At 34.7% G+C, this 25,605-nt stretch overlaps 1 protein-coding gene across 1 annotated transcript in view; it reads right to left on the bottom strand.

Annotated features, from left to right (window-relative positions):
• Positions 1–25,011, bottom strand: part of Synd (protein kinase C and casein kinase substrate in neurons protein Synd) — a 71,349-nt gene extending 46,338 nt beyond the window's left edge. Inside the window, exons 1-2 of the mRNA XM_013316120.1 lie at positions 24,758–25,011; positions 10,107–10,199 (exon numbers count right to left, since the gene is read on the bottom strand). The gene's annotated coding sequence lies outside the window, so the exon portion shown is untranslated. The remainder of the gene's footprint in view (positions 1–10,106; positions 10,200–24,757) is intronic.
• Positions 25,012–25,605: the final 594 nt, after the last annotated feature.

The following is a 25,605-nucleotide window of genomic DNA, read 5'->3' on the forward strand; positions in this document are numbered from 1 at the left end:
AAATAACACCAAAAGTCTAAAAAGGAATGTCAAATAATGTCATTTTTCATCTTGCTGAAGTGCCTCTCCGAGTAACAAATTTTAAAGCAAGACTTGCGAGTCGCAGATAATTTCATACTGCAAGAAATTTTATTTCAGCGAAATTGTTTTTACAATTGTTATAGACTCATTAGTTACATATTTTAAGCATTCCTATAATAGCATTACCATTTCTTATTTTTGTGATTATTGTAAATAAAACATATTATTTTTTTTTCATTGTCATGCAAAATATTCACGTAAAATTTAATGATATAGACGCATTGTTTCCGACGCGTGCGCAGGCAAAGCGGTAGAGGCCATTATTTACGGTATGTTATGTGTCCCAAGTGGTAACGGTAGGCGGGTAGCTATTATTAATAATTTAAAAAGTAAATCAATAAAAACTTAGACCTCAAACTTTTAAGAAACCTTACAACGTAAAGATTCAATATAGAAAAGAGACTTCTCAACTCTATCTCCAATGTCGTAAAAATAAATGATTGCAAGAGCAAAAAAACTCGTAATCCCTGCCATTCTCTAGCAGAGATATCAGGGCCGATTTTAGGAGTTACGGCGCTTTGGGCGAGATTGTCGCGGAGCCCTCTTACGCCCGACGTCCTGGGTGCTCGTCCACCTCGCCCTACTAACGCCGCTACTGGAGTTAACAATGTTGTGTCCAATTTCGGTAGTAGATGAGAAACATGTCAAGGTAATATCCGCTATCGCTCCGATCGCCGCTCCGCTTGTAACTTGGACCACGTGTAGTCATACTAAAAGAATTAACTTATGCTAACGAGATTACCACGGCCATGCTGTTTGCACGTCGCGACTACGCCGTACTATGCCTTTTTGATTTTACAACCTTTAGACAGAATAGTAATTCTTACATGACTTTCTCAATAGGCTTTTAACTTCCATTTACATAGGCTAAGTTTATTGAGACAGTATAGTTTTTTAATTACTTTTAGACTAACATAAAGAGGGAAGAATAAGTATAAAAATTTTAGTTACAAGATGTAAGAATCGCAAAAATACGTTAGTCGTTTAATAAAATTAAGTTTAATGTTTTGCTAAAGGAAAAAGGAAACACATTCAATAGAATATATTATTTAGAATATATTAAAGAGCACATAAGAATACAGATTGTAGGACATATAAACGTTAATTGGCCAAACATTGTTACAGGCTTGTTGAACCCATTGTTAAGACGAAGGTTTCCATCATTACCTTTGTCTACTTGTTCATGGACCTCGTCCAAACTACTATTGTTAAAATTTCGATATCAAAAATTGTACTTAATTAAAAAATAATTGACATTTTCGACAATAATTTTTACTTCGTAATTTCCCTTACTTCCCTAAAAACATAAACTAGTGGCAGTCGCCCGCGATTCAGTCCGCGCAAAATTAAAAAAAAAACTTTATAGCTGTGTGTTCTTCTAGCCTATGCTACATCTGTTCCAAATTTTGTCAAGATCCATTGTGCCGTTTTGGAGATACCTTCATAACAAACATCAATCCATCTAAACATTCGCATTTTTAAATTAGTAACATGAAAATATTGACAGTTTCTTGTTTTAATTCTGCTTCACTTCTAATCGAGTCTAATTATCTTTTTTTTTTGCATTTTTAATCTATAACTAGAAAGTAACAATTAAAGCATAAGAAATAGGTTAAAAACAGAAAACACATTAACCTAAAATCCCTTTAAGATGAATCATAGTAAACAATAAGACAGTTAAACAGTAACTCTCACTGAACACATTACCATAACAGTAATTAGTGAATGAATAAAGCCTCTGCATTTTGTATGCACTAACTACAACACGTTGTCTGTCGGTCCGGTCGAGTGGAAACCGTCAGTGAAAGTCAAACGCAGATGAATGGAGCTACGCGATCATTTTCACCGCGTCTCGTCGCGCCGAGCGCACCCGGGGTCACAGTACTAACTAGGAAATCGCTTAGGTAAATGTTATAATCCGGTTTAAAGCGGTTTTATGTATGAAAGTGGTTTTCTTATCTTGAAATTTCACTGACATTTGCGTTAAAACATTGTTACAATTTTACAAAAGAGAAAGATTATGTAATGAAATAAACTCGACTAAAATAAAATAATTTAAATGTGGCTTTCGATTGCCATGATCCTATCGACACATGACATCCCCGTCATCCCTATTGGACATAACAGAGACAACAACAGAGATCGGGAACTAACCTTGCGAATTCTGTTATCACGGCTTAAAAATTAATCATTAAGTACAATCAAAGTAACTGAACGCAATTGCATGCATCTTGTGGCATAATTGATGTCACGCCACACCTTTCTGGGTCAAGTGAGTCCAATGAATTTCTACTCGTAACACTTATAACGCTGACGGCCACAAATAGACGAGACATTCCGTCATTGTTAATCGAAGACAGTTGAATTACTTTAGTGATAGAAACTGATTTTAATATACATATTTAGACTTAACTAACATATTTCACGTCAATAAAAGAAGTAACACAAAATTTTCTTAATTACTTACTACAATTTCAACTCGACCATAACAAGTTTAAAGGGTTACCTACTTTACTTTCTACCTTTATACCGCTACTTTTTAAACTATTAATAAAAAGTGTATAGAACTACCAAAAGTCGATTTTTATTCTATAGTTGTAATTTAAACCTTGGGGCTATTTAATCAACTTCATTTAGGAGTATACAAGTGATATGCTCTCGTTATATCAAGGTTTTTAATAATCCCGTATCTTTTTTTTTATAACAGAAGGGGGCAAACGAACAGCGGGAACACCGAGGTGTTCAACGACGCCCATGGACATCAGCAATACCAGGGGAACCGCTGATACGTTGGCGGCCTTGTCCATTCCTTGTGCTTCAAATTAGTTAAGTGCGCATTAACATTGACTTAAGCTAATGGCAGTTTTATATCTTGTAAACAACGATTACTTTGACCGCAATATTAGACACGCGAGATGTTAACAAGATAAAGTTAAATCACAAGTTCTGAATGAAATTTTTAAATGTTTTAACGTCTCTGAGTTTGGCTCCCAATGTATCCTACATTATAGTAATTTTAATTTTGTATTTAGGAGAAACTTAGCGTAGTTAAATCTGTTCAGCATATTTAACGTGAATGCGAGACAAAGTTACTTTAGCATTATAATATGAAATATGAATGATTGAAATATAATTACGCGTAGACCGAAATGCGATCTTGACAAGTAAATAAAAAAGTTCCTATACCGGAAACAGTTTTCGCGGTTAAAGGGTTAAAAAGACCTGTTTGATTGTAATTTTTTGAGTAATACAGATTATTATTTCTTGTAATGTATAAATTGTTGCTTGAATTATATCATAAGTAAATGTTCAAATTGAAATTAATTATTACCATACATAAATTCGGGGTTTTATTAATAATGTTAATTAGTTATTAGATACTAAACCTCAATTTAAAGTTAACTGAAGCATATCAAAGATGGATTGTAATAGAGACGTGACGAAATAGTTATAGAGGCATGTGGTCGACAGCTGTTACAGACAGATTAGTATTATTATTTGCGTTCCTGTCTACAGAATCTATCGAATGCTACATTCTTGAGTGTTTATCTTTCAACAAATAATATCTTATTACGTTGTTTAGCAAACTTTAAATGAAAAAAAATCTTAGAATACGTTGAAGGAAAACATTTTGATACCAGCACTGTAAAGAAATTCAAAAGATATGTGTGAAGTCAACCCGCACTGGGCTAGTGTGGTTAATTAAGGCCTAGTCACCCCTAACATAGGATAGACTCAAGTCCCCCATGCGAATGTGGATGATCTAACATGCCTTAAATCGCAAAGAGTTGCAATGTTATATAATGCTCGCACGAAAACTTCTTGTAACCAACTAAGTATCGTACTAAAATCTAGTAATGTACGTCCTTTACTCAGTTGATGTCATCTGATAATAAAACTGCAGTGTTATCGTTTGTTTGCTTTGATTTAGCTCACAAGAGTCGTGTTACAACGTGACTGTTATTTTTTTTTATAACTAAACCATTAAAACCAGCTCGTTAACAACACGCTGGAGGTTTAATTGCGTCGTAACTTGCTATCTATACTAGTTTTACTAACATTATAAATGCGAATATTTGTATGGATGTATCTCGCTGAAATTCGGTACGGATGTAGAACATAATCTGGAAAAAACACATAGTCTACTTATTAAGTTTATTTTTAATTCCGCGCGGACGGTGTCGCGGGCGACAGCTAGTATAAACATACGTACCAACACTGCATGAACTGGTGGCATGCCATTCCTAAATAAATAAACGACAGTGAGTCATTGACCACAAGGAATCCCTGATGCCACTCTCTATCAATCCAAATGGGGTAAACAGTGACTAGTAGTAGACGGGTAACTTTCGATACTCGTCTATTCGCCTCTAACTATAGCTACTAGGGTTACAGCACGTAACAACAGATGAACGCGACCCCGCGCAGTATTAGGAATTAGACGCCGATGTGTTCTAGGCTATGTTCTACATGTATAACAAATTTCAACGAGATCATTCTATAAAAATATTTACATTTACAATATTGGTAAGAGTTAGATATAAATAATATAATCAAAGTTAAGCCAGAATATTAAAACACATAACTAATTTGGCCATTTAATAATACTATGACCACCAGACTAGCATTTTAGCGTAACAAATATTATTTACAGTCTTACGCTTACTCTTAGAACTGATATAAAATAAGCATAAAATATAACAGATCATAAAACTTTACGTCTTCATAAATCTATAAAATCTTAAGATTAATGAATTAACGGAAAATACCTTTAACATTCAAGAAAAATTACGTAAATTAAAAACTTCTGAAATACATTGCTATTTACTCACAGCAAAAGAAAAAGTAATCTTACTAATATTATAAATGCGAATGTTTAGATGGATGGATGCTTAACTGATATATAAACACGGCTAAACACTCACGTATATACGTCCGGTGGCGGCACCGACTAGTTTCGAGCCCATCGGGGGCCCTTCATCAGGATGAGTGGCACTGGTATTATTTCGCGGACGCGGCCCTCAGTTCACTCAGTAGTCGGTGCCGCCACCGGACGTATATACTTGAGTGTTTAGCCGTGTTTATATATCAGTTTAGTATAATGTCTCACGAAAGTTTGAATAATTTAATAGCAAACCATTACGGGGATGGATGCTTGTTTGAAGGTATCTCTAGAACGGCTACAGAACATAGTCTGGAATAATACATAGGGTACTAAGTTTTTTGTAATTCTGCACGGATTGAGTCGGGGGTGACAGCTACTTTAGATATAAAGAATGGAGCGAGTCGTTGATTTCGTACTCAAGGGGAATTAATCCTGCCTACTCATCTGTAAACATCTTAATGCATCTGCTAATACTATAAAAAGATCTTGAGAATAGGCTATATTTTTTATCGTAATCACATCGACCATGACTTTGCAAGGTTCACTATTGTTTTTATGTGGTGGTACTAATAGCATACCAACGTAAACAAACGTACGATTCATAATGGATTTTATAATAAGAAATCGCAGAAGATGCGCTAAATATAAAATCTGTCATTGAAGAATCACAAAGTCTGCGCGACTATTTATGACGCTATAAAAAACTTAAAAACAATACAAAATGAAGTTTTATGTTTGTATTTGCGTTATAAGCGTTGATATAACCCGATATATGAATATTAGTTGTTAATACACATTTAATACTAAACAACAGTGCAAGTAAATATATCTGCGACGGAGTCAAAAGGTTGGATGAAGGCCAAAACATCAGAGTCTCAAAAAAGTTTTAAAGGACACATATTGTTGTCTCTGTTACATCTAAGAGAATGAAAGGGATGACACTATGTGTCAATAAAATTATCACTGTAGCACGAAAGCCACAGACATGTTTTGTAATTGATATTAATATTTAGAGAAGAGATTAGGTCATTTTTAAGTATCAAACTGGTGCGATTTGAAAGTCGCACGAATCCGGTTCTTTGTATACGAATATCGATCTTATTTCAATGCAATAAGATATAAGGTTACATTGCGTGAATACGATACAATCGTCCTTACACAATAGGATCGCGTATTCGATTAATATGTGAGTCGTAACACAGGTGTTACGCGACCTATTGTTCTTGATCATTGCACAAGTGCTACTTCGTACATTCTTATATCGACTTTAACTGTCTCGTATTTTGATATAAACTACAGAGCAGTCTGCTATACGAAGGTTTTTTAATTAAAATAATTAATACATTTTTACGACATCACAATCTTTACCATCAGAAAACGATATAAACTAACGACGCTTAACTGTCTCTGCTAACCCCTAAGTACTGCCGAGTACCACCTTTATCATATAACTAGTAATCAGGTACTAGTTTTTATGTATAGAATTTCTTAGTGTTGAAGATACCGTTGTTTAACTAATGACACGTCTGTCCAGAAACATATTGTAACCTTTGTTTGTTTCTCATCAATGGAGGACAAATATTTACAATTAAGTCCGCAGAGGCAAACCGGGGTAAAAATCTAAATTTTAGTAAAATTGGCCGTAAATTTATGAAGAAAATCTATATATATATATGTATATATATATATATATATATATATATATATATATATATATATATATATATATATATATATATATGTACTTATCCGTAAAGGATCTGTGTACAAAGTTAATATTAAAATCTAACTAAGAAACAAAATTTCAATCTATAAATAATCAACGTTCCTAACTACACTTTACTTGCTTACATTATATAGATGTCATATCAGTTCGTAGTAATGTTAGAGTTATAAATAAAGGGGGATTTAAAATTCCTTGCACACATGATGCGGTTGGCTTGCATAATCTGCACATTCCGGAGTAACTGCTGCATCGTGCGCGCTCGGGATGTGCTGCGAGTTTTAGATTATACCCCGTACATAATATACATAGAGGATTGTATAACACTAGCTTTCGCCCGAGACTCCGTCCGCGAGTGATATTCAAAATTAAAAAAAAAACAACTATTAGTTCGTCTAGACTATGCTCTACATCAATGCCAAATTTCATCAAGATTCATTCAGCCTTACTGGAGATACCTTCCAACAAATATCCATCCATTCATGCAAACATTCGTATTTATAATATACTGGCTGTCGCCCGCGACTCTGTCCGCGCTAAATTAAAAAAAAATAGTAGCCTATGTGTTCTTTCAGAATGTGTTCTTCATCTACGCCGATTTCATCGAGATTCATGCAGCCTTTCTGGAGATACCTTCCAACAAACATCCATCCATGCATGCAAACAATCGCATTTATAAGTATGCTTATAGACTTAAATTGACTAGACAGCGCAAATGACATATGCAAAGGCAATATCCTTCGGTACAGATTAACTATGTAATCTACACTAAGGGCAAACTTAAGTGACTTCAAGAGCGGTTTCTGAGGAACAATGAGTTTATTTCCATTGGCAAAGCTTGTAAAAATCAAAACAAAGACTATGTTACTGACACAATGGATTCCCGGTCACGAGAGACACAGTCGTGATATCGTTACGTCAATTTCTGGTCATGTTTTAATTGACAGTCTGGCATATTAAGTAGCAACACTATTTTGGTTGGTACAGTCATCGCCGGAAACATTTGAGTATACACTGCCTTTTAAATTGTGTTTATTCTAAATTCTGATAATAATTAGACCAGTCTGTATAAAGTTTGATGTTTCCTATTCGTAGTAACAATTCAACATCTCCTAATTCTTATGCCATTCGACGTAAGATCTGCGTATTAGGTTTTCGTTCTCCATATTGATTTATCACCATTTTAGTCGTCTCTCCCCTCATAATCATGCCATGTTTTGACGGATGGATGGATTATTGTTGGAAGATTATCTCCAAAAAGACTTAACGACTCTAGTTAAAATTTCGCATACATGTCGAAATAGGGCTCGAAGGACACTTAATCCCGCGCGGACGGAGTCGCTGGCAACCGCTAGTAGCACTAATAAGAAATACATAATAAGATAAACAGTTTACCGTTCTACAGATGAGTGTTATTATTCATTTAAGGTCGATTTCCACTAGTCAATCACAGGGTAAAGTATTTCAATTAGTCGTAAGCTTAGAATAGCTCATCCATCACGGTCAGTGTAGAGTCGCGCGCTGCATCAGTTTCCGGCGCTTGTCTCCAACGACCGCGACGGCAAGGCAACGCGAGATAGCCTGATTTGTCCCACTTACTAACAGGGCTGTCACAAACTGTTGACGTACATTTACAAAAAACAAAAGTCATAACGCAAAGTTTTAGGTGTATCACGAGGCGAATACATCTCTCTCACTTCTTCCGTTTCATTAGGTTTAGAAAACTATAACCCCTTTTTACATTCTAAAGACATTTTTTTAATTTAATTACAAAAGATTCTTTATACTAACTTTTTAAAAACATTCACAATCGGTAAATGACAAAGGCGTGTTTAAAATACATCTGTTTTTTTTTTTATTTAATCAATCTATTTACTAAGTAAAAAATTTAATAGGTAAGTTGTGGCAACCCTTAATAGCGACACTTATTCATAAGGCACTTGCCTGAGAGCAACGACCCGGTTTATTGGATGATTGTGTGACAGCAATTGGAGACAAGCGTTTTGCCTTTATACCATATCTGTCTATTAGCGGGCACTGTGCCAATTGACGCCGCGTTGTAATTCGCCATCATTTGATAATACGTAGACCGTACTTCCTTTAAGTGACGTTCTGCTAAAATGGAGGAAGTAATTCTTAATATCACAATTAGGCTTAACAGTGGTAGAGTATACACTGGATCATTTTCGGATTTTCTTCCTAAAAATACTAAGAATAATTAAATTGTCACTAAGGGCTTCCCTTAATATAGGTTTAGTAACAAAAAGATCTAGTAAGTCTTTTTTTTATATCATAAGGCGGCAAACGAGCGAGCGGCCACCTGATATCGCTGAAATAACGAAGTGACCGTTGCCCATAGATATACGCAATTGCATATGCGTTGCCTACCTTTAATCAACGGAGGAGAGGATGCACATAAAGAAAATATCATACCTTTCCATGCATACTCTCATCCGGAAAGTCCACTTCCACTTCCCATCCTTTCCATAAGAAAAAGGGTGGGAAGGGAAAGAGGACTAAATTAGGCCTCCGGGACGCACACTCACCCTACGAAACGCGGAATTGCTTTCACTCGACACCTGTCTTCTGTGTGGTCGTGGCGTAAAGCGGGCTCTACCACTGTTATAATTCATAAACACTAACAAAATACTTTTCCATCACAAAAGGCCTGTGTAAATTCTATCTATACAAGGCAGTGTCGTGATTACATTTCTAACACCGAGATAAATAGCATACAATAATTACTCGTTCCTCGCCCTCAACGAATCCGGAACGTAATTGCGTGGACAGGCTATAATTGAGTTAGCCGGCCGATGATCTTAACAAGGCAAAAACAAAAACCAATGCTTTTTGCAATGTAATAGACGTGTTAACTTGCGTATGTTTTGTTCGTTTTTGTTACATACATAACCATTTGAACGTAGTATTATCATTAAAACCTCATATCAAAACTATTATTTGTCGATTAATTTTTAAGATGATTTGGTCCAGCATTTGATTAAGGTGTAGAGAATAAGATTACTATGTACTGTTTTTTTGATTATATTCAATTATGATATAGATTTAATAACAAAGTGTATATGACAGGATAAGTCTTTGTTTATTATGAGATAATTATAGCTCTAAAAGCTTAATTGGATCTTAACCAGGTCTTACGAGCAGGTGTTACGAGTCTCTTTAAACTGTAAAATTTTAATAGGATTGAGGATGATAGTCACTAGTATATCCTAGTTCTTAAATAATGTTATTACTAAGCTTTTTACTTCAAATTTTATGCACGTGCAGTTAAACTCTATTTCTACTAAGCGAACGGCGCGTGACTGTTATTTCCATGAGCTATCGCGTCAGTGGAAATGGCAAATTGTGATTTAACAATCATATATTTCTCGTTATATGTCATATAGTGTGCTTACTTACATGTTATATGTGCACGCAGCGTGTCGAGACGCTCCTCTCGGACGAGAGCTAGCGCCGGCTCATCGATATACTTTGCGGCTGCGGCACTGCACCCTGCACATCAACATTACTAATATTATAAACACGAATGTTTAGATAGATTGATGTTAGAAGGTATGTTCAGAACGGCTGCATGGATGAACACACTGGCTAGATTGTTTATCTTAATTCATCGCGTAAGGAGTAGCAGGTGAAAGCTAGTCACAAATTTAACTGCAATCAAACAGATAAGATAGACCCGGTTATTTTTTAAGTGGTACTTAGGCAGTCCCTTAGAGACGATTTCCCATATTATATTTGCACTAAGAGACTCACTTAAGTAATATTTTACAATTGTGACAGCAGCATTAAGAGAATAATCACAAATATTGCATTAATATTCCAAATCCAGAAATCAAAACTAACAATTTATTACGAATTCCCTACAGACAGTATGCAACACGGCATTCCATGGTACCAAAACTAAAGCAGTACACAATTATAGCATTAAACACATACGTAATAAAGTTTAAAATTGCATCTAATCAACGAGTACACTTTTACATAACAATTTCGCATACATAATCCAAGTGGCCAGGGATTATGAGAACTACCGACAGGCCGGATCTCGACAATGGACGGCCTTGGGCGACCCTCATCAGAACTCGTAAGCGTATAAATTCAAATAATGACCTTAAAAGCAGAGCAGTAAGGTGCATTATGTGAATGCGAGATAGAAAACATTAGCGAGATTTCAAGGTAGGTTTTAGTGATTAGTAGAAAAGAGCTACAGGGTGTATTATGTTTTGAATTCAATCCCATACGAGCTGTGCTTTTGTATATTTTACAGAGGGACATTTTTAGAGCACCTGGTAAATAAAAAAATATTTACACATTTACTGTCTATATCTTCTTAAATCTTCTGTGCGTGACGTCACTAGATACAGATTATAACTTTTATCATCAGTTAACATCACATGAATAAAAAAAAAAACATTTCAAAGAGATTTGAATACATCAAGATAAGCTGTTAACGGGCAAGCTCGGACGACAATGACTTGGGAGTTAAGTGCTGATTCAAACGCCCTCATTGCAAGCGACGAATCTTACAATAAATGCAACAAAATTAAAACTCAATAATGTTACTCGATTTCTATTACATACGCCAAATGCAATATTTGCAAAGGACATAGAAAAAGAGTAAAGGTACGCGTGCATTGGCCCGCGCTGAACGCACCGCACGCATGACCTGCAACGGATTTTAGTTTACTTTGTATGATTTTACATAGCGCAGCGTCCATCCGCACTGCCCGCATCTTAACAAAACAAAACAAATTCGTTTAATTCGTACTTACAGTGTGACGAATGCACACGTACCTTTACATGTTTAAAATATGCAACTCTTCCTTGTAACTTCAAAACAAGTCAAAGAATAAGAATTGAGAGAGATCATCGACCTCGTAGTTACAACAGCGATGGCTACGAGGGCCATAAGACCTCACGGTCCGGCGCGTCGACCGCAATCCTGTAATTACATTACCTAGGTCTAGGCTCACGTCGCGTGCGCCTATCAAGGTCCTAGCATTGTTATACATGCACTACAAGGTGACGGTAAGGACAATATGTCACATACATTGTTTATATTTACAAACAATAATATAATATTTTATTATAATACAGAGGTTTTAACAGTGGTAGAGCCCGCTTTAAGATCTTCGCACGAATTGTCCCGGCTCGACCGGTGAAATACCACGACCACACAGAAGACAGGCGTGAAGTGGAAGCAATTCCGCGTTTCGCCTGATGAGTGTGCGTCCCGGAGGCCTAATTCAGTCCTCATTCCCTTTCCAACCTTATTCTTATAAGGAAAGGATGGGAAGTGGAAGTGGACTTTCCGGATGAGAGGATGTGTGGAAAGGGAAGATATTTTCTTACTGAGGATCCTCTCCTCTGTCGATAAAAGGTAGGCAACGCATATGCAATTGCTTATGATATGAGCAACGGTCACTTCGCTATTTAAGCGATTTCAGATGGCCGTTCGCTGGTTTGCCACTTTATGATATAAAAAAAATGTTAAGTTTATGTTTTTTTTTAAGGGCAAAATTTTATTTATGGCGAGTACTTTAATAATGGTCTTAGGCACATGTTGTGAACGGAAGGCAAAAATATTTATTTTATGTCTCCAAATGACACTATAAGTTCCTAAAATTGATATACGCTGCTTATACTACTAATGGACAGCTATCGTTAAATAAAAAATAAAAAAGGGCGTTTCCACTGAAGCGATACGACACGTGCGTGAATAATTTCCATCGATTAATTTACTTTCCCAGCTGGAGTCCGATACGGTTCAGTGGAAAAAAAGTGTTACTAGGTTTTCATAAAATATAATACTACTAAACTAAATTTACTGAAATAATACCACTAAATTAATAATTAAATCACGATCAGAGCTAAATATAAGAGAAAACAAACTCAAATATAACCCAAAAATATTTCATTTAATTAAAAATATTTATCAATGAAATAAAACCCGTAAAGAGCAGACATTTTTGGCTTCATTGAATAACTGGATGTACTAAAAACGTCCATTCAAATCTGTTTCGACCGCTCCCACATCCGACCGTCGACCGAGCGTGACCAAAGCGGAGATTTTCTATTCCAATGAATCCTAGCCTTTTAACGGACTGCCCGAATTGGAAGCTTTAAAAAAAAACAAAGGGATTTTACAGAAAATTTTAGTTCTTCAATGTAAAAGAAAAATCATGAAATCTCTTAAAAATTGCAAGAATCACTACAATACATAGCATTACTAACGTCAGGTAAATGTACATACATATGTACATTCTTACGGTGAAGTAAAACATTGTGATGCAACCTGCACATATCTGAGAAGAAATTCAAAGATATGTGTGAAGTCAACCAACCCGCACTGGGCCAGCGTGGTTGACTTTTGCCTGGTCACCCCTACCTTAGAGTAGAGACCTCTGTGGGGACGTAGCTGATGATAGCATTAACAAAGCTATATTAGCAACAAGTTTGTTAGCATTTTTTGAATTAACGCTCAAGTCGTGAAAACTGACAGATACAGATAATATACTGTAGGGATTTGTTACGTTTCCTTCAAAACAAATCGGGCATCAACCCAACGATTGTACTTGTAGGTAATTCGCGTAAAGCAATAACCGGGGATTGGGCGCGACTACTCGTTAACGTTGCGCAACTAATTACGCGCAATCATTGCACCATCACGCGCATAACATAATCGTTAACGCGCACACTCCGCGGCATATAAGTTTGTGCGTATTTATGTCGATGACAGATGAACGTCTTTGTAAAACAAATTACCCATTTTTAGTATTTAAATATTATATTCATCATCAGCTCACTACGCATCCCCATCGAGGGGCTCGGAGCCTTACCTAATTTGGGGTGATTAGTCCATAGTCAACCACGCTGACCCAGTGCGGGTTGGTTGACTTCACACATATCTTTGAATTTTTTCTCAGATATGTGCAGGTTGCATCACGATGTTTTCCTTCACCGTGATATCGTCGGATAAATGTACATATGTAAATCGGAAATCGAAAAACATATTGGTACATGGCGGGATTCGAACCCAGGACCTGCAGATTGCAAGTCAAGTGCTTGACCATTGAGCCACCGACGCTCAAATTTGGCACATATACAACATAGTTTGGAAGAACACACAAGCTACTTATTAAGTTTTTTTTAAAATCAAAATCAAAATATGTAAAAATCCATATTTAATTTTAGTTTCTATGGATTAACAAATTTTAGACGCTTTATTTACATAACATGCGATGGTCAAGTTGTTATAAGTGACGATTATTTGAAAGTGTCAATTAAAACACTTCCCATTGCGCGTTACGAGAGAATACGCACTGATTGATATCGATTACATCAAGCTATGAAAGTGTTACATGTAGAAATATACGTTTGTAACGAAATTTATACATTTTTGTCGCATATGCGAGTTACACGAAAAGTTACTTACCGTGGATTTCTGAGACCGAAATATCAATTTAAATCATATTGCTATCTCTATTTTGTCAAATATGGAATGATATATCATAACTGGGATAATATATTTCATACAGATATTTTGGTTTCAGAAACCCACTGTTCGTTTGTTTAAAGAATGGCCCAAACAAGTTGGTATCCGTGAATTAACAACAAAATCTTGGATATCAAATTCAACACGTATGTTTAAAATAGACCCCATACTTCCCACAATTTTTTTACACACTGACTACATTTTTAAGGAAGTCTGTTGATATAAATATTGTGTTAACAATACATTTAGTAGTTCTGTCTGCGCCATATTAATGCGTTTTATATTTATAACTAACCTATTTGCCGGCCATGTTCCGGCTCCTCGCGCAATCACGAGTAAATATAGTGGCCTGTTCCATTTACCTAATGCTTTTTGTTCCTTATTACTATCGGCATATTGAAATTGTTATTCGAATGAGATGAAAGAAGTTCCTCTCTCCTTCTCTGTTATTTTACTTTATAATAAAATTTGAAACCGAATATAATAAGAACGGAACCCTGTTCCCACTTGAAATTGGAGCACCTCTACGTGTCAGCATTTCTGTGGTACTTAACTGCACTCGACATCGTAACGACCTACTATCTTGTTAATAAAATATTTTTTCGTCTATTGACATACCTGTTAATGGAAAATACGAAAAAAAAACCATGATCTGTCTATCCAATTAATCGTCTTATTTTTCACAATGCTATAACTTTTAATAGCATCTTAAAAGCGTGGACGTAACTCCATAAAACAATACCTTAACATTAAATCAAAGTTCATTTACAAATGCAGAAAACAGAATATCTCTATTATTCAATTATTCTTTCTTTTCGTGAGACATTATAATATAAAAACGGCTAAACACTCACGTATATTCGAACGAATACGAGTATATACACGACGCGACGACTAATACGAATACGCGGCGAGTATGAATTCGCCGCGTATTCGTATTAGCCGAATCCGCGAAATAATACCAGTACCACTCATCCTGATGAAGAGCCCCCGATGGGCTCGAAACTAGTCGGTGCCGCCACCGGACGTATATACATCAGTGTATCTCTGTTATTAAAAGAGAACGAGAAGGATGAATACATTTTTGTACAGTCGAGGAAATTTATTAACTACCCATTCGGGATAATGGCATTTGAATCGTATGTAATTGAAGGTCGAAAAATTGTGTCAACAACATAGATACGTGGTTTGCACTTTGCACGTGATTTACTATACCATGAATAATTCTAAGTGGGAAGGAAATTAAATTCTTTAACTGTATGGGTTTTGGAAAATCGTGGATAGAAATAAGATCGATGCTTAAGTGATGAGTGCCATCATCTAGATATATTTATTATAAGGATACCCTATCAATGCGAAGGAGGGTGAGGTCGTGCAAAGCGACCTCTGGTGTGCTAATTGGATTTGATAAAAGGTCGCTTTCTTTAATCCATTTACAATTAATTATAATTAACGGGGATTTTAAGAGTCGGTGAAAAGTAGTTCGTATATGTCGAAGATTTTTAATTACGACGCATGAGGTTAATAATTTTTTGGTCCTTACTTTTTTGATGTTAACAACTTTATTAAGGAAGTTGAATATGATGCAGACACTAGAAATCTCACGTGGATGCAAATGTATGGATAAATGGATGGATGTTTATTAGAAGGTATCTCAGAAATTTGCATAGATTTAGAACTTAAACTAGAAGAACACATAGATTTCTATTTAAGTTTTTTAAAATACACGGATGCAGTCGCGGGCCACAGCTAGTAATTTATAAAACAAACGCGTACAAAAAAAAAGCAATCAATAAAACATCTCAACGATTCCCTTCGAAACAAATCATTAATCTCTATATTACACGCTTTCTCAAGATAATTCGTGTCAGATTGTTAGACGTACAAAATAACATGATTATAATACCGGCTCTATCTATTAACATACCTTACTGCACCTTAACTGTAACTCAAGCAAATATAATTCAAAACTACACAGTAATAAGATATATTTTTCCATAATTCATTCACATATTCAACCATAACCATAAATCCTAGAGATAGAAAATGTAGAAATAATATACGCACATAAATGACCTTGTGCATCCTTGGATTGCAAATAATGTGAAACAATTCACATTTGCAATGCCTTAGCTCTTTAATGAAGAGTTGCAATGCCTTTTTTTCCAGAGAGGAATGCTTTATGCATACTCCGCGCCCCGGGGTGGGGGGGGGTACGCGGTAGTTATGTGGGATTCTCCTCCATAGCGGAGGCATACCCACTAAACCTCTATGTTCCTCCAACGCATCGGGACGGGACCATGGGCACGCTTTCGCTCTCGTCCGCGACTCAAGAGTTGCAATGCCTTAGCTCTTTAATGAAGAGATAAGTACGTAAGTATCATAGCTTTATAGACTTGTCTTCAAGTATAGCATGCCTAAACATTGCTATTAAGAAATCCGGTACGAAAGCCTTTAAGGTATGCGTCCATTACCCGTGCCGGACGCACCGCACGCACTGTCAAAATGGATTTGTTTTGTTTTTTCAAACTTTCGCATTTATAATAAGTCAATTCTGGTGAGAGTGACTTACAATATGCCAAGCTGTCTAAAATAACACGGTCTACAACTAGTTATTTGTAATTTCGAGAACTTGTTTCTGTCGTATATAAAAATTATAGAAACGTCATTTAGAAATCATGTTTGAATTTTAAACATATTTATTTTATTCTTACCAGTATTTTAATAACTCGTTTCTTTTGTAAAAATTAATAATCAAAAATTATAAAACAGAATTAATAATCTCGATACGACGCGTCGTCATCGAAACCCTTATAATAAGTTTAACACTAGCTGTCGCTCGCGACTCCGTTTGCGTGGGATTAAAAATAGATAGTAGCCGATTCTTAGACATACTGAATATGTATATAAAATTTCATATAAATTGGTCAAGCCGTTTCGAAGTAATATGGTAACTAACATTGTGATACGAGAATTATATATATGTTACCTGTATGTTTATAATTCTGCACATTTTAAATACTACATGGAGCTGTAAAGTTTATAAACAGTATTTCTTTCCGTGACAATACTATAAAAGTATTTCATACATTTGACCTTGTAAAAGAACTTGAATAGCATTGAATAATATCGACTCATGAGATAAGTATTTAATAAAAACATACAGATGTGCTACTTTATATATATTTGTATTGGCTATCACAATAACGTAGTTATTCACATCTCTTCCAATGCCAGCAGGGCTAGACAAAGCGTATTCGCTTCGAAACGATTCCATAGCGAACTTATAAATGTATGGATCTGAGGCGCGACAATCACGTGACTTATCGAAAGTTATTGTCAGTTCTATACATATTTGAACTTTGTTATCGAATCGCTTCCGAGTGTATGAACTTGTCTAACTCCGCAGCACTTCTTATTGGATGCGAAAAGCAGCGGTTCTAGGTCAGATATACAAACTTGTTTACCTCGACATCTGTGAAAACATTTTTTTTACATTTCACCTGTTAAATAAACAATAAGACACCTTGATCTCTGACTTATGAGACAACTTGGAGAAATGATGTCACAAAAGCTCAGAACAACTGACATATAACCGGACAACTTTATTACAAAAACGGAAAATTGCATTAATCATTTGAATGTTACGACTACATACTGAGTAGACGATAATGTGTTTCTAGTGTGGCTATGACTAATACTATTAAATATCAGTTACCTACTATTTATAGTAAAGTCGTATTATTTCTGAAACATAAATTCACACACATTACTAATTTAGAACCAGTTTTAATAAAGCAAGATATTTTAATTACCATTCCAATTTAATTTGTTTTAAATTAAATCGTCCTAAGGTTTGCAATAACCGTTGAAAAAACTAACGTTGCGTTTTATTATTCGGACAGCGGGACTCGACTGCATTCGCTCCAAACCATTCTATGACAACTAAAAGGTATGAAACTGACTCGCAACAAACACGTGACTTATCGAAAGGTATTATCTATACATTTTTGATGTTCGTTATTTTTCTTTATATCATAAGGTGGCAAACGAGCGAGCGGCCACCTGAAATCGCTGAAATAGCGAAGTGACTGTTGCTCATACGACGGAGGAGAGGATTCACAGAAAGAAAATATCTTCCCTTTCCATGTATCCTCTCATCCGGAAAGTCCACTTCCCATCCTTACCTTAGATCAGACGAAACGCGAAATTGCTTCCACTTGACGCGTGTCTTCTGTGTGGTCGTGGTATTTCACCGGGCGAGCCGGGCCAATTCGTGCGAAGATGTTAAAGCGGGCTCTACCATTGTTAAATGTTATGGAATCACTTCGGAGCTAATGTACTTTATCTAGATCCTCTGATCTATAGGATCAAGTATAGAATTCTCATTTCTAGTCCCTTAATTATCAGTAGAAAGTAGGATATGCTAATGTGCTGACAAGTTTATAAATGTTCAGTGTAGTAGTTGTGTTCTGACATTTATAATGTGACTTTATCAGCAATTGCTGACAATAGTAAAACTGTTTAACATTAAAGTGATATGTTCTATATCTATGTCACTGACTGACTATATAGTTAGTCACTTGTTTGTCCTAGCAGAAGATAAAATAGTGACATGGTCAAATATGTTCTACGTCTTTTACAGACATGGTTCATCTCTGTCTACGTTTCTCGGTTAAAAGTGTGAGTTATTTTATAAAAACACCACCTTAAAATTCCAGCACGCCTCAATACAAATTAAAAAAAACTTACGACGAAATTCCGCAAACCGGTGGGCACGTAAAGTTGATAAAACTGGTTTTAATGAAAAACAAGGGACGGTCAAAATATGACCTCCTCTATATTGTGACTCGTTCTTTAAAAACATAAATATTATGACCGTTTTTCTACGGGTATGAGAGAGATAACATGACTCTCCAGACCCCTGTTGGAAGGATGCACAAAAGTTTATTAGTAAATAATTTCAGAACAGCTGTACGTATCAAAATAAAATATGGAACAATGACAGATATAGCCTGTAATAGTGCATAGACTAAGTTTTTTACTACCACACGAACGCAGTCACGAGCAACTGCTAGTATAAAGTAAATCGATGGTTATGTTGTGATTTAGCTGTCAACTACTGGGTGACGTAATACCACGAAGGGAACTAGCAAAAAGGGGATGAGCAGCATTCCTTATAGCGAATACACTGACATGGGTTGTACTACCGCAATTAATCCTTTTATAGAAGAGATCCTTGCGTGGTTATATAACAAACGAGTTGTAAGAAAAATATTTCTTGCTTCAAGCATTTACGACTATCGTAAACATGTTGTGCGTACACTGTTTGGATATTGCAGGAAACAGGAATACAACAGCTAAAAACCTGATATTAAATGTTACTAATATTATTGGATGGATGGTTGGTTGTTTGTTTGACAGTATCTTGAGCGTGGTTGTATGGATCGCGCTGATATTTAACATAGGTTACTAATTAAGTTTTTTTTAATTCCGCGTGGACGAACTCGCGGGAGATAGCTAGTAGGTAATACCGTTTAAAATCAACCATTGGGCAATAAAATATATTTTTGATTTGACTATGATTGGAAAGATGAATGGATTGCGTGAAAGGTGACACGATTCAGGGAGTGACGACAGAGACGATGTAAAATAGATCGATATGGAAGAAGAAAACCTGGTTCACACACCTTACGTGAGTAGGATAAGGACAGGAACAAGATGATAGTATAAAAATGGAAAGAAAGCAAGACGGATATTGTGATACTCAGCAACAAACAATAGACTTTTCCATACACGCGCATATGTGGTCCTACTGGTTGGATTTTTATTTGTTAAAAATAAAGCCGTTTTTCTGCCTGTGTTTTTGTACAGTGTACCGTGACCTTAAGTAGCCAACATTAAGTTCTATAAAACGAATTCCACACCGCAATAACATTACGGTCAACGCTACCTCACCGAGCTTCACATTTTAAACATCAAACCTTGCAAACCTAACCTATCCATATTTTATTTTAAATGCATTGAATTGTTTATTCTAATAATAGCTTTCGCCCGCGCGGAATGAAAAAAAAAACTTAATAAGTAGCTTATGTGTTCTTCCAGGCTATGTTCTACATCTGTGCCAAATTTCAGCGAAATCCATGCTGCCATTCTGGATATACCTTTAAACAATCAAACATCCATCCATCCATCTAAACTTTTGCCTAATATTTACTAAGGAATTTATTAAAAATGTAAGTACATAACGGTAATGTAGTAATGCAATTATTTAATTTCAATTTAAATTACATAATTACGGTTGCGGTAACCATTAAATGATTATATGATTATATACATAACTGTAATCATTTGAACAATATTAAAATATTCAATAGCTTCGTTCATAATAATTAAAATACATAAACTGTAACACGAATTGTGCAACTTGACTGCTTATATGGATGAATGGATAGATGTATGTTTGTTTGAAGGTATCACCAGAATGGCTGCACAGATCTCGCTGAAATTTGATATAGATGTAGAACATAGTCTGGAAGAACACATAGGTTACTTTTTTATTTTTAATTCCGCGCGGACAGAGTCGCGGGCGACAGCTAGTTTTGAATACACGCATACAAGTCTGAATTAAAGAAAAGTGTCCATTAGTCATCCGTTAAATCGAGGCCGTTAGCAATTGTTTTAGCTCGGAACGGACAAGACAATGTGCACTAAATCATACTTCCTTTTTCAGTACAATTAGCGCTTAGACGCTAGAACCAAGTTAACATGTTAAAGAACAAGGGTACACGGCTATAAATTCACTAGATGTCCGTTCTAAACTCCGTTTGAGTGGAATTAAAAAAAAATAGTAGTTGAAATTACTTCTCTTCCAAATTTTAGTTCATTTTCACTGAGCAGTTTTTGAGTTACGTGATAACAAACATCTATGCATCCAAAATATTGCCGAAGATAGTAAGAAATAGGATGGAGATTCCGTACAAAAGTTTTAAGAAAAGTCTAACATGCTAAGGTTGAAAACAAACGAAATAAAAAAAATACGTACAATATTACACGACTTCTTCAAAAACTAGCAAATTAACAACTAATTTTACAATATAACTAATGAACAATTAATTTGTTATTTCCTTTAATTGAAAATAATAACCAAAAACGCTAAAACGGAACGTAAAATCGGATACCGTGATACGAGGGTCATCGGATTCGCATTCCTCAACAAAATCCGGTACGTTTCCAATTTCCACATATTTCCGTGAACTGTATACAGGGTTACGAAACCGGTGCGCGTTTCCATTGCTCGTGTCGGACGAAACTGGTGATATGTAAGGATATCCGATGGACGTAACTATTATGTTTTATGTATTTATATTTCCGAACGAGGGCCTGTTTACGGAAAATATAAAAACAGTAGAAACTCTTAATTCTTTAAAGCTTCAATAAAAATATATATTTATGACTAGATGTTTTCCGCGACTTCGTCCGCGCGGAATATACCGAGAACTGTAAGTAAAAATCAAAATCATACGCATATAAATTTACTGAGTGAAATCTAGTTTCACTGCGTATTAAAAACAAATTCGCCGGGCGCTTAGGAGATTGTCCGAAATTGCAGAGATCCGGTTATGTATGTGTTTATATAACGGAAATACATAATTTAATTTAGTTTATAACCATTATAAGCAACCAAAATTATAGTCTCATAATAATTGCAGGAACTTGCACATTCGTTCATAAAATGCCGTTTTCTGAATGATAAATGTAGCAAGTGTACAAACAGTTTACGATTTTTAAAAAAGCTTCAAGTTTTAATTTCAAGACATTTCATGATTAAACATCTGATAAATTAATTAATTCGTGTAAATTACCGCTACTATCCGCTAACAATTTCGAATAATCAATGATATAAAATCAAAATGCGTGTTAACTAGAGCAAGCATCAAGGCATTTTACGAAAAGTCGGAAATAATTTACGTGCAGTACATTATTCAAATAATCCGTAAAGTGGGCCAAAGCCACGTAATAGTATTAGTTCCACACTTTTACAGTAACATAGGCACTTGTATATATAACTTGTCACGGTACAAACATTGGTTACACAATAACATATCTTACGGTATACAGAATAGAGTACATTATTGAATCATCGTTAGCATGTGTAAACACGAGTGACAGGGCTCGCGACCTTGCCACGGTTAACCGGTGCAAGCAATCCCCGAATACCGTTAATTCCTTAACTCTGCACCGCCGACCAATATTACCGGCTCATGGAACAATTGATTTAATATACATTTGCACTGGACATGAACTGGATTGTTAGGGTGACTATAATTTTCAAGGATATTCCCTTGATTTTTAATACTAATCTTCTACCTTAATACCTATTTAAACGAATGACGTCAGATGATATGCCCGATATACTTTTCATACTGAGTAAACACGCCAAATCATATGAGATACAGGCTCAGCCTAGTTCGGGGTCTGCAAGATACTTCACTGTATATTATTCTAACATGTTTTTGTGAAATTAATTTATTCTTATTCATGTTATTGTCTACTCATACATAAATACAATAATAAATTTATCGTAAATAGTACATACTAAATATACATTATATATACTAACATAATTATGTTAAAAGTGAACTGAATCACAGCGGAATGAAACTTAAAACAGGTTTTGATGTCAACACAACTACTTCCTATATATATTTGCACCAAAAGACTCTCTTAGTACTACTAACAAAGAAAAATATATATTTATAATTAATGGTTTACCCAATTAGTTGAAAATGGTGGCCTCTATATTATTTCTAAGTAGGACTTAAATATTTGAATTGTGGTTTTTATGAAATTTATTGTATATGTAAGTGTATTTAACAAGAATCCTTGGTCTTATAATATTTTTATTATTATAAACAAGTTGGTAATGATATATAAATGATGTAACCCACACCATAATTAGCAACACACTTGCATTACAACAGAATTTTAATAGTAATGTTTAATATTAACTTGCAAGAATTTGTATAACGAGTATTGCGATGACTTCATTTTAAAGTACAAGGATTACTTCATTGTCTACAATAATATAAAAAATATGTTAAAAAAATATAAGTATTGTCAAAACAGATATAAAAACGGCTAAACACTCAAGTATATTCGTCCGGTGGTGGCACCGACTAGTTCCGAGCCCATCAGGGGCCCTTCAACAGGATGAGTAAATATATGTGAATGTTTAGCCGTTTTTATATCAGTTTAGTATAATGTCTCACCAAAGTTTGCATAATTTAATAAGTATTGTCAATTTTATAAATGGACATTCCTATATTATGGAAAAAGTTATTAAAAGAGATCCTGGCACACACAACACATTTATACATTGAAATATACATGGATGTTATTTACAGGTGCACTTGATACTGCCTCATCCCTATCATTAGGGGAACATAGACAGGAGTAGCTGTGCTCCCAAAAGAATAAGAAAATACTTCAAATAAGACCAATTTACTAGCATTTAGCTTAGATTATCGACTGGCGACTTCAAGTACTGTCCTTCTGGAGGGTCACCAATCGGGGCAGTCCATATAGGACTTAATCTTTACTATTTCAGTTCACTAACTTTCATGAACCAGTAATAAAATGTTCAAAATAACATTGGTATTATTTCCGAATAACTGGTGACCCTAGTTTCCAAGTTTTTATTTATAAATAAGCTATTGTATGCTAATATCTTATTTGAAGGTTATACAATTGTTTTAATAAAATGCATTTACATTGCTCATTATGTAACATTGCAATTTTATCTTTCCAGACAGATATGTGACTTATCTTTTTTCAATTAACCAATACTCATTTATTTAATATGGACATGAAGAAATAGCTAAAAACAAAACTATGTTTTTTTTTAAGTTACAAAAATATTATGGCATAGCCGAAGAATTTGTAGCAAGTGAATAAACAATATAAAGTGGCATTCATATAAACATTTGATCAATAAAATAATTAAAATCAACATCATTTAGTATGTATATTAAAGGAAATTAAAACCCATTTTAAATTAAGTTAAATTATTTTTTTCCAATTAGAGAATTAAAAAACATTGTATACAGTCAAGTTAAAAGTAAATAATTCTACAACAAAAATGACAAATAAGTGCCTAAAAATTAATATTAAGAAAATATTAATTCGGCTAACATGTGCTGTGAATCAGAACCACTGAATGAGTAATGCCAGTATTCTGTACATTCACTTCAAAATATTTCGAAATTTAACATTCAGGGAGAAATAGAGCATGAAAAATTTGGTTTAGTCTTCAAGTGCGCTTTATAACACTTAAAACATTACATGAAGGTAATTCTGAAGGTTATTTTAGAAAAATGTTCGCACTTTAGATTCTTTCGTGATGTAGCTATCTTATCAAAATCAACGCAATCTACTCTAATCTTCCGTTATCTTGTACGCACGTTAGCAACTATTCAAGACGGAGGCATTCGTGGCAAAAGCTTTATCGCATATCTAGAAATAGTAACTAAAAGTTAACTTAGTTCTAACTTACCAGTGTTTGTTAATTGTATACACAGAAATCCGTAATCCAATATAATAATCACTTTTATCCTATTATTTCAAAGGACACAACAAACATTCATTTATTCAACAGCACACTAAATTTAGTCACAACAGGATACACAAATACACACAAAATGTTTAAGAATTTAATTTAATTCACATGTAACCACCGTGTCGTATGAAACTTGATAATTTTCAACACTAATATTCAGTAACGGTCACTCACATCCATTCTAAGCGACTGACGGCCATCACTAAAAATGTTACCAGTTTTAGAAAGTCACGTTATTTCAATGCTCACGTGTCAGTATTGCCACACTTTTAATAGTAACAAAAGACAAACGTCAAATTATTATTTTTTATATTTTATACGACTTTTTGGTCGACATACTTTTTAGAAATTGAAAAAATAATTGCTATTAAATAGGAAATATTATACGGATATCACTTTGGAGAAAATTAACAACCATACAGGCAATACTGATTTCGCCTTAGTTTTTCTTATTAGATATTTGAGATTATATGCCTTTGTAAGAAAAGGACTTTAAATTCTCGACTTCACGCAAATAATTATTTACCATAATAAAAAGTAAATAGGGTTATTAAAACACATCTGGCAATATCATATTTATTAACAATTCCTTCAAGACTACACAACTTTTATAAAATTCCTATATAAAATGATTAAAAAATGAACTGTTTTATCATGTGTGAAAATAAGTGTTGAAAAAACAAAAAAAAATGTCAATAAACATAAATCGTATGAAAGTTTATTTAACAAAATATAACAAAAATATATCACAAGCCATAATAGTACAAAATTAGTTACAACAATTA

The sequence above is a fragment of the Papilio xuthus genome, unplaced genomic scaffold (genome assembly GCF_000836235.2).
Source record: "Papilio xuthus unplaced genomic scaffold, Pxut_1.1 DF826949.1, whole genome shotgun sequence".
In the NCBI taxonomy this organism is placed as follows: domain Eukaryota; kingdom Metazoa; phylum Arthropoda; class Insecta; order Lepidoptera; family Papilionidae; genus Papilio; species Papilio xuthus.